This window comes from Sparus aurata, chromosome 10 (genome assembly GCF_900880675.1).
Source record: "Sparus aurata chromosome 10, fSpaAur1.1, whole genome shotgun sequence".
Classification (NCBI taxonomy): Eukaryota; Metazoa; Chordata; class Actinopteri; order Spariformes; family Sparidae; genus Sparus; species Sparus aurata.
In genome coordinates, this window is record NC_044196.1 from 14866770 (window position 1) to 14878373 (window position 11604).

The 11604-nt window shown below is 38.6% G+C and overlaps 1 protein-coding gene across 1 annotated transcript in view; it reads left to right on the top strand.

Annotated features, from left to right (window-relative positions):
- The first annotated feature begins 1244 nt into the window (after positions 1 to 1244).
- The window catches only part of LOC115589563 (C-type mannose receptor 2-like), a 57762-nt gene continuing 47402 nt past the window's right edge, over positions 1245 to 11604 (top strand). The window contains exon 1 of the mRNA XM_030430532.1: positions 1245 to 1274. The gene's annotated coding sequence lies outside the window, so the exon portion shown is untranslated. The remainder of the gene's footprint in view (positions 1275 to 11604) is intronic.

The window sequence follows — 11604 nt, forward strand, 5'->3', positions numbered from 1 at the left end:
TACAATTTATTTTACACATTTTTAAATATGTTCCTAATAATATCCCAGGTAAAGTCCTGCAAATAAATCAGTCTTTTGCTATAAATGATAGGAAAATAGAAATTCCTAATTCAGCAATATTTATTTAGTCATTGTTTGTTATTAAAATTCTCAATTTTTTTTTATATATGTTGTGTATAATTGTGTACATGTCTTACTTGTTAATATGTACTATCAAATGACATAATCCTTCTACTGAAATATAAGTTAACTGATATACTAATACTAAAATTAATACTGATACTAAGAAGTATAATGTTAATGTAAATTATGTATAATACATTATTCACAAATCACATCATCATGCATCATCTTCCATTCAAATGTAAAAATCTTCTAAATCTTTCATACAGTGTAGGTATTATTGTTAGGAAAATACATCACACATTTTTCATACAACATTGTAATGAACATATTAATTTACTAGGCGACTATAAATAACATAATTTTAGTGATGAACTAGAGTTTTAGTGCTCCCTCTCACCTTAACCTCTATAAATAAACAAACACAGACAGCCGTTAACAGCAGGTTGGACTGATGTGAGTGTGCATTCACATGCAGTAGGACATCCCAGCTTTGAAACGAACCTTAACCATGGATACAACATTCAAAGATTCAAACTGCAGCCATCAAACGGTTTCCTATGAACTAAACTGGAGGCTACACAAATTATTCCAATCATGAGTGTATATAATATGTAATATATTATATATATGTTTTCTTTTTTTAAATGTAGTCTTATTTTTTTAAGTTATTCGTCTTAAAACTTAAATGTCCAAATTTAGATGAACGCACCTCGGAAAAAACTGACTGCGCCACACGCACAGTTGCCAAGTCCGCTTATTATAAGCGACTTTGGGCTTGTTTTTCTGTAGAGTCGCTTATAAATATTGGTAGTCGCGGGTTGCGGGTTTTTGGGCTTGTTGTCTAACTGTTCCTCTTCCTATTGTATTGCATGTCATATTGATTTGAAATCCTGGAGCTAAAACAAAAAAGGGTCATAACATATAAAAACAGATATAAATACGATGATATTTCTGGATTCAGGTCGATATTTGTGTGTGTGCGAAGTGTAATAATCTCTCTCCTTTTATTTGTATTTTTTTTTTTTTTACCATGAACGGAGAAGTCGCTTGTTTTGGGCTTGTTTTCATAGGCCCGCTTGCTTGTTTCTCTCACGATATCTGGCAACACTGGCCACACGATGTCAGCATTCCGTCCATCTTTGTGTGAGGTACAGTAGATGTTTCTCTAAACTCTTTTACAGTAAAACATACAGGTTTAGTAACTTAATTTGACATTAAATCAGTGTGATAACTGATATGGCGCGAACACATTACAGCATTACAGGAAACACAGCTTCTATGTGGGGTTACTAATCCTGTAGTGTTAGCTAACGTTAGCGATGATACCTTCAACTATTGTTAAGCTGCTGATGCTAACTTTAGCTGTAACTGACTTACCCTAACTCTTTGTTTTTATCAAAATAAAGTTTGTTGTAGGTAGGATCATCCTAATATAAGCTAAAGTGCAAATGCTCATCTATGATATAGAGGAATAAGGAAATTATAAACTGGCCTTGGGCTCACCCTTTAAACTGACATTCAGGGGTTTTCATATTCTGATGAAATTAATATTTCTGTAAATTCTTTAATTCTCTCATTAACTGTGAAAAGGGAGTGAGCTGTCAGACAAGACAAACAAACAGCCCACCTGGTCTCTTTAGAACAAAGTTGAAGTTTTGACTCCAGACGCTCAGACAAACATTAACCGACAGTAACCAAATGTCCTGTCCAGACAACGTATACACATTAAAGTGGTCTACTGCAAACCAAAGTGTGTGAAGGGACGTCTCTACACACACACACACAAAATGAACGCTGGCCCTGAGAGCTCAACACACTGTGACTGAAGAAACAAGAAACAACACCTGCGCACTAATTTGACAATACATGTGCAGTATTTGCAAAACACAACTAAGTACAGAAAATAGAGAAAACAGAAACATAGGCACAGACGGTGACAGACACTGTTTCCAGGGGACGCTAAAAAGTGATGAACACAGCTGGGGCACGCTTGATGTTGTCATGGTTTGCGACTAATGAAGTTATTAAAGTCTGTTCTATAAGACGTTAAAGTGGTAATGCGGTTTTGTAGGTTAACAATGGTGTCCCAGCTGTGTTCATGTCTTTTTAGTGTCCTCTGGAAACAGTTTCTGTTGTCAAATGTGATATTTGCAGAGTTTCTGTATTTAGTTGTGTTTTCTGTATTTGCGACACATTTCTTTATTTGATGTGGTTCAGAGTTTTCCAAATTTTGTGTTTTAGTCAAATTTACAGTCACAGAGCTGACTTTATAACTTCATGAGTCAGGAACCATGGCAACAACAGGTGCGTCCCAGCAGTGTTCATCACTTTTAATTTTTCCTCTGGAAACAGTTTCCGTTGTCGTCTGTTCTACTTGCAGCTTTCATGTGTTTGGTTCTGATTTTTGTCTCTTTGCAGAACATTTCTGTGTTTGGTTGTGTTTTGTAAATGCTGCCACATGTGTTGTCAGATTGGTGAAGATGTTTTTTTAATTTGCTTGTGTTTGGTTTATTTGCATGTTGAGCATCTGTAAAAATATCTCCACTTCAAATGTCTAGAACTCAAAAATGGTTCTTGTGCACTTGTATTTGTTATTTACAGATTTTCATTTTTCAGTATTGATTCACAAATGTGGATAATTTCTCTCATTACTGCAGATAATGGAGGAAAGTTTGAAGAAGCTGCTTCTCTTTGGTTTGTACTCCTCTCTCATCAACTCTGATCAGAACTGAATACAAATAAAATGATTCATTCATAATATGCATACAATTGCATTCTTACCCATGTGTGTTTTTTAGTTTCACAGGTTTATTCTGATTCACAGGGACGTTTTTGATACTTTTGGAGGTCACACACCAGACAGGTAAGAAAATATATGTTCATATTTATCTTGAAATTAACTTCAGCTTTTTGAGCACTGGTGGAAATGATTTAAACATGCTGTTGACTGATCTTCAAAATATCAGAGATTAGACGAGTAATATGGGGACAACTACTACTCAAAATGTTGTACTTAAAGCAGAACTTCGGTCGATTTAAACATGCAGCTTCATTGCTCAAGCTACCCTTGACTTGCCAGTACCGAAGACGCAAACAAATTTGGTCCAACCATTACAGAGCTCCATGAACGGAGAGTTAGCATTGAACGCTAACAGCATGGGGTCAGAACTTTACACTGTGTTTTAAGCATCTTAACATGCTTCACATCTCACACCAAAAGTTATGCAACATCAGCAGACACCTTAGCACACAGCACTGTAGCGTGTATGACTCAAACTGAATAAAAAAGTAGTTAAAACAGTGTGTTTGTGCAAGGAGCTACTTGCCTGTTTGTTGACATCCGTGTCTTCCGGTAGCTAGACCAAACTAGTCAATCCGTCGAGCGTGCACTTACTCCCTCACTGGCGGAGACGGAAACGTAATCCAGCATTTTCGTGTTTATGTTCATAATGTACACGTCCATGTTACAGCCTGTCATGAGCCATGAGCCTTACAATAGCCTGTTAAGCCTGTTAAGCAACATGAATACAGTTCTCCATAACAAGTAAAAGTCTTGCACAACGTATTGCCAGTAAACTTTATTCATCAGGAATTAAAAGTAACAGAGCACACTATGAAAGAATATGACATAGCCTCTGAAATGAATGACAAACTTTGACAGAAAAAACTAAATAAATAAACAATGTAAGCAATATCACCCTCGAGTGTGTGCTTTAACGTCATTTGAGCACGACAGTGATGCGGTCAGCGCCGAGGTCCGCAAGCAGCACTGAAGTGCTCAAATTACAACGTCAACGTCAGTCCGGGGGGGGGCTCATTGCCGTCAGCCGGGAGCTCCTAGCCGTCAACCAGGGGGGGGACGGACGGACGGACGCTTGTCACTGTCACGCTCGGAGTATAGCGGCGCTGACCTAGCGGTATAGCGGCGCAGCGCCGCTGTTCCACCATCTGGGGAGAACCCTGGAAGGGAAAATAAATTATAGCCGGGATGTTTATTTGTTTCAATCACTTAACAGACCAGGCGTTTATTTAGGACCAGGCGGCAATTTGGGACAGACGTTTGATTCCTTCCTCTCAAAAATCTGGGATGAAAATGTCACAAACTTCTCCAGCTTCTTGGTGAATTCTCTGGCATCCTGCTGGGCAATAGTAGTCAGTGGCGTGCACAGACATTTTGGGGGGCAGGTGCTCAGTGAAAAATAAGGGCACTTTATGCGGCATGTAGAACTGACAGCTGCCTCATTATAGCAGTGTGAGATTTTAAAAAATAAGCCTACTGCTTCCCTGCTGTAGCTGCCTAGAATAGAATAATAATAGTTTTAGTAATAGCCTACTTTTTAAGGTTGAATATAGCCTATTAAGGTAAATACAAGATTACTGCAAGTCTTGTAACATAGAAATAACTTGTTGGTACAAAATAATATAATTAGCTAAAATAGCTTAATGCCTAATTTAGTACAGCCAAACCACTTTAAAATCTGAGCTTTAAAATACCCTAAACAGTGAACATGACTCTTGACTCTGACCTTTCATCTTCATCTTCCTCTTCCTCCTTGCTGCTGGTGGATGCAGAGAGCTGCTCCCCTGGGCTGCCTGCTGTAGCTCCCTTTCTTTTTCCTTTCTTATCCTCTCCTTTCAAGGCATTATGCTGCAATTGGTAAATAAAAAGAGACCAACAATATGAATAAGACTGTTTGGTTATATTTCAACAAGGCACAGGGCTACTTTTTCTGCAGGCAATTGGGAATTGCCTGTTTGTCATTTAGCAAATAAATTACTGCAAGTGTTAATTATGTAGCCTAATGTACACCTACACAATAGCCTACTAAATATTCATCTTAAGTAAGTATACTGATAGATTCACATTAGGGCTTTGACTCCGAACTTCGTTATTCGAATATAATTCAAACATTTACAAAAATAAAGATATTCGAACGAATATTAGGCAGCCCTTTATATTCAAACCTGTTATGGGCATTATTTTTTGTAAATGCGTTTGCTTGTAAATGTTGTTTTCAATTCAGATTCCGAGGCTTTTTCACGCCTGGTGAAGTTGTGAATCGCAAGCTCATTAGCAAAGCTATTATTGGTCATCTGGGCTGATGTAGGTGACGTTAATGTCCTGGTTAGCGCCTATTTTGTATACCAGAACAATGGCCGCGCCAAAGCCTACAACAACTACGCCAAAGGAGTACGAAATCTACACTCCAGACCATCCGAAAAGAAACGTGTGGCGCTTCTTTGAGTTCCTAAAGGAACAGGGAAAAATCACGACTAAGGACTAAGTGATATGTAAAATATGTCGGACCAAACTCACATACCACGCGACGACCACCAACTTGAGAGCCCACCTGTCAACACTACATCCCGGCAAGCTGGAAGAGGAGGAGGGGTCTGACTTTTAATGAAAAAATAAATAAACAACAGTGTTTTTCTTCTGAAAACATCATTGCCTGCCTATCGACATTGACTGATACACTGCCCTCTGGTGGACAGAACATATACAACTTAAGTTTGATACCAATATAAGTCTTACTGAAGGCATTTAATGGTCAGAATATTATTAATAAATATTATATTCGAATGTTAATATTAATGAACAAACGAACTTCGAATATAATTTTTGGCCAAAAGTCAAAGCCCTAATTCACATGCTGTAGGATACCAATGACAAACTCTGCCGGTGGTCATCATCACGTCATATCTATTATTGATTTTGGGTAGCGTCTAGCTTGTTAGGCAGGTGAGCAGTCGGCTAATTTATGCCCAGCTGTGTGACGTTGAGACAGGCTACTTCACAACAGAGACAAATAAATGCAAGTTATAGCATGGCAACTGAGGCTTAGGGGGCAAACAACACACTCGACTCGATTGATTTATGTGTTACCTGGCTGGTGGGCAGGGGAGGAGGTGTGTTTGGGCTGCAGCTGTGCACCGTCTGCTGCTACAACGCGCCTCCGTTTGTGTGCGCTCTGCGCGTTCACGTTGACAGAGGTGTGCGGGTGGGGTGGGGGGTGGAGGGAATATTAATTGGGGCATTATTTTCACACGATTTTAATCGACGAGCACTTATAGATGATCATGTCAACATGGGCCACCAAAAAGAAAAAAACAAACAAAAAAAACGAACTTTCAAAAGGGCATTTGCTTGGTCCAGACGGCAAAGGGCAGGTGCTTTAGCACCACCTAGTGTCTACCTGTGCACGCCACTGATAGTCGTCTTCTGCAAGTGAAGTTGTTGCGGCGGAGGAAACGATTCAGCCAACCAGCACTCGCAGATAACTCCTCATCTCTACTGTCACTCACAGTGGCGGACATTTGTTTCTCCATCGCCCTGATCATTTTGGGGGACAATCTCTCGTGGTGTGCCCGTTTGCTGATAACTAATTCCCGCATGTTTATCTCAGGCTCCTCGCTAGCCTTCTTCCTCCCTCCAGCAGGCAGCCTGGTCCTGCTGCTGTCCTCCTCGGGCAGCTCCGTTTTATTTTATCGCTAATCTCTCCCTCTCTTGGGGTCGACAGAGAAACGTCTAGCGGCTGCTTCTCCCGACTTTTCCTCTGTATAATGATTTTACAGCAAATAGTTTGAATTTCAGGCCGTACTTTTTTTTTTTTGCTCCAGCTCTGACAGTTACTATGTTGCCATGGAGATTGATACACTATTGCCACAGACTTGGCGGAGTAATATTTTGAGTAATGAGTCAGGCGTGCTGTCATGCTGATTTGAGCACGGTCTAAATGTCTTGTTGACCAATCAGATTGCTTGGTCGGAACTACTTGTTGTATAATATGCAAGTAAGCAGATCAGAGTGAGGATATGACAACAGATTTTGAATTATCAAAAGTAAATGACAATCAAAACAAGAAAACTTGATTGACACCAACAGGGATTTGGGGAGGAAGGAGCGGCCCCCAAACTTTTGAACTTGTTATATCGGATTTGTATTATGTTATCAAACTGTTCAAGGGTGTGTAGTTCAGAACTGTATGGATGCAGAAGAGGGGTTGTAACTTTAACATTACTGTGAGAAGGGGCTCAAAGATAGGGAGGGAAGATATATTATAGTAAAGGGTAGATAAGAAAAAGAACCAAGAACATTGATAAATATTTATCCCCCCCTCTGAGAGCGATAAAAATGTCTTCAAATCCTTGTTTGAGGTCCTAGCTGTTGAAGCAGAGGGAATCTTAATATGTGGGGGAGATTTGAATGTTATTATGAATCATAATATGGACATGACGAAAAGCATAAAGGACAGTTAACAAGATTTATAAACATATCACTGGAAGAGATGGAGATTGTAGACATATGGAGAAACCTACATCCTCTGGATAAGTATTTCACACACTACTCAGCTGCACATACAGTTCATTCACAGATAGATTACTTCCTTGTTAATCAGAGTGACAGCTTCAGAGTGAAGGAATGTGCGATCGGGAGGGCTGATGTGTCGGACCATAACCCTCTCTACCTGAAAATTAACATAAACAACATGTATGGAGACTCAATGTATGAATACTGAATAATGAACAAAGCTAAGAGAAAGTAAAAGCAAAAACAGTGTTTCCCCTATATGCATTGTGCGGCAGCACCGCAAAAAAAACAAAGACATGATTTTTGTAGGTTTAATATCACAGGCGAATGGCAAATTTAAGTTGCACAAGTTATCTTGAAATCGATTATTTTTGTCATTACTGCTATTTGTATAAGTCACTGTGTAAGTTGAGTGACTGAAATCCTCATCATCCTATTCAAAGGCTGCAACAGGCGACTCATCAAACCGGGATGAAATTAGTTTTAGGTTGGATATTCGGCGGATATTCACTCGGGTCCAGCCATGACTTTACTGAGGTTCGCCCAGTGTTAGCAGCAGGAGGATGGTTAGCTCACTTCCCAGAGCCTCACGCTGAATTGCTGGAAACTGATATAGGGACCGTTATTAAATTACTTAGCATAAATATATTAATAGAAAATAATTGCAGTTTTTTTCGATATCTTCCATGTCATGTGACCCAGTGACTCCAAAAGCAGGTTGTATAACTAAACTGGACGAATGATACACAGCTCTTTTTATTGTACTTAAGTGCTTCCTCTATTTTATATGAATATTAATATGCAGAAATTATGATGTTTTTTCTCAATAGCTTTCATGTCATGTGACCCCTGAAACAGAATCTGTTTCCAAAAAAAAATATGTAACAATAAAGAAAATAATGGTAAAAAGTGTAAAAAGTTAGAACAATTTAGATTTAACAGTAAATCAGTACAATACGTAAAGACTCTATATCAACAGCCCATTGCCAAGTCTGACTGATAAAATTAATTTGCAGAGGTCTACTAGACAGAGCTGTTGCCTATCACCCACTTTGTTCGCTCTTATCGTAGAACCGTTGGCGCAAGCAGTTCGTCAGAATGAAGAACTTGAGGGAGTAATGGTGAACGGAACTGAACATTAAATAGGAATTTTTGCTGATGACGTCAAAGCCTTCTTAGAACAACCGATCAAATCTCTCTCCAGCTGCTAAAAGACAGAGGGGGAATGGGTCTACCAAGACTGAAAGAATACTACTTTGCAGCCCAGCTGAGATATTAACTCTGCCGGTGTAAACCAGACTACACAGCAAAAGTGGAAAGAAATGGAGAAAGAGTTCGGAAGATACCCAATTCAGAATGTGATCGGAGATAAAGAAACATACAATAAAATTTAAAATAAAATAACTCAATTACACTGTTCACTCTGGAATTATGGTATAGAATTATTAAAAATTATGGGATAAATAGGACATTCATTTGTTAAAGTGGGTTGCATCTGACAGTACTTTCAAACCTGCCAGGTATGACAAGGGATTCAAACAGTGGGAAATTAAGGGAGTTACAGCATGGTGCACTCTAGAGAAAGATGGGTGGCTGGAAAGTTTTCAAAACACGAGAGACAAATCTGATCTGGGCGATCACTAATTCTACAGATACTTAAAACTAAGATATTACTACAGGAAAGAAATCAAAATGGATCCCTCCATCGAAGTGACACCAAAATTAGAATAATAACACTTTACCAAAACTTGACAATGAACATTTACGCACAAAGATTTGCTAACTATGTGGAAAACACATCAAACATCCACCAGTTTGTGGATATGGAGGGAGTTATCTTGGAAAAATTTGATCAGATTCTTTATCATGCCCAAAGTCAAGAGTAAATATTTGAATGTGAATCTATCATGCTGGAGAGAATGTGGAGCATTAAGATCAGATCATGCACATGTATTTTGGAAATGCGAAAAGGTGCAATTGTTTTGGAAGATGGTACATAAAACCAGAGATGGACAGAGTACTCGACCCCAGTACTTGAGTAAGAGTACAAATACTACTGGTCAAAATTTACTCCGTTACAAGTAAAAGTAGCTCAGTTGACATGTTACTCGAGTAAGAGTAAAAAAGTACTTGCTTTTAAAGGTACTTAAGTATCCATAAGTACATGCTTTTAAATTTACTTTAAGTAAAAGTAAGAGTAAATTTCTTATTTTTCACATCAATGAATTACTATAATTTTTTCTAAATGAATTTAAGGACCTTTTAACTCTTGTTTCTGAGAATTAACTCTTTGAAACCACCTGCACTGATGTGCTTGCTTTTAGAACCACAATGTTATATAAAGCCTGCAGAAACACCTATAAAAACAAATCAAATGAATGGGATCACAGGAGGACAGCAGATGTTGCAGATGCAGATGTTTATTAACAATCATTAAAACTGTAACCAAATGAACCTGCACCGTCCAACTAACTCTCTATCATTTAGCTAAATTGGGAACTGGAACCCCCTCAAAGACCAATGTTGTCCCCAGACCACTGGTTGAGAATCACTGCTTTAAAAAAAACTACATCTGATGCAGCCATTGTCGCGGTTTTGTGTTGACAAACACAGTCGAGAGCGTGGCTACTTTGGTGGTATCCTTATGGGGAGGGATGACGTATTTCCACTTTTACGTAGATCCCAGTGGAGAGCGTGCACTGTGATAGGTTTCCTTCTTTGACAAACACAGCTTGTGTCCAACAGTATATTAGAAAAAAAAAGAAAAAGAGCAGACCTGAAAGTAACGAGTACTTTTCAGCCTTCCTAGAAATTAACTTGAGTAAAAGTAAAAATATTTTTCTTGGAAATGTATTCAAGTAAGAGTAATAAGTACCAAAGAAATCTAATACTCAAGTAAAGTACAAATCCTCTGTATATGTACTTAAGTACAGTACTCAAGTAAATTTACTCCTTTACTGTCCACCACTGCATAAAACTCTGCAAGAGGTGTTGAGATGTGAGATCCCTCTATTTGTGTAATCTCACAGAGGAAAATGTACATGCAGGGGATAGGTACTTGGTAAAAAAGCTATCACAAGGAAACGGGTGTGAGTGGATCCTCCGACTCCGTAACAATGGATGGAGATAGAGGAAATCTATGTAGTGGAAAAACTGACACATTGCTTAAGGTTGCAAGAAACAGCTGGAGGACAAATGGCTGAAATGGACATTTTTCCAGGACCTTGAACAGCGACTAAGACTATTGAAAGAACATTAGATACAGAGGACGAAACTGTCAGGCCTGGGCTTGAAAGAAGACTCAGGTGCAGAGTAGGGATGATTAAAGCAGGCTTTTATTTTGAAAGTATTTCTCTGTTATGCTCTTAAATAGAGTGACAAATGAACCGGCTATGAAACTCAATTCCTATTCTGGGAAAAGCGAGAAAAAAAAAGAAAAAAAAGAAAAATCAAGAAACAAAAACACACAAGGAATGACCTAAAAGGCAAATGACCTAAAAGCAAAACAAGTAACAAAAGAATCACTCCAACGGAGGACAGCAAATTGGCTACAAACTTAAACTGGCTTCAATACTGAGCAAAAACTTACAAACAAAAATCACTCTTCTAAGAGGAACAAGATACAGAAATACAAATGTTGTAAACGTGGCTTGAAACAAGGCTGTGAAGACTGGCTGGGGTGCACGACTGGTACGAAACACTCTGGCACAGGACAAAGGGAGACGCAGACTATACAAAGACAATAAAGTTTATGTTTCACATCATCAACTTCATTGTCTTTTGATTTATATGCTCATTCTGAATTTGATGCAGACAATCATCTCTGACAATCTCTGAACCCATCAACCGTTGTCATGAAATGCTGATACTTTCCAACTCTACCAACTGGCACATGTTCTACTGGAGCACTCCATGTTGATACATTTTCAACGAATAACAAGCTTCAACAAGCTGCTCTGTTAACTCCACATAAATAACCCTACTCACCCCTCCCCGCCCCGCTTACAAGAAATGGTCGGAATGTCCTGTGGTTGTATAAACAGAACATCCTGTTTAGTACAACATTAGTGTATTAGTGTACATTGATGTGGGAAATTGATGGAGTTACCCTTTAAATTGCTAAACTTTAAAGTGAAAAATGCAACCTAGGCTTTTTTTGTGAATGT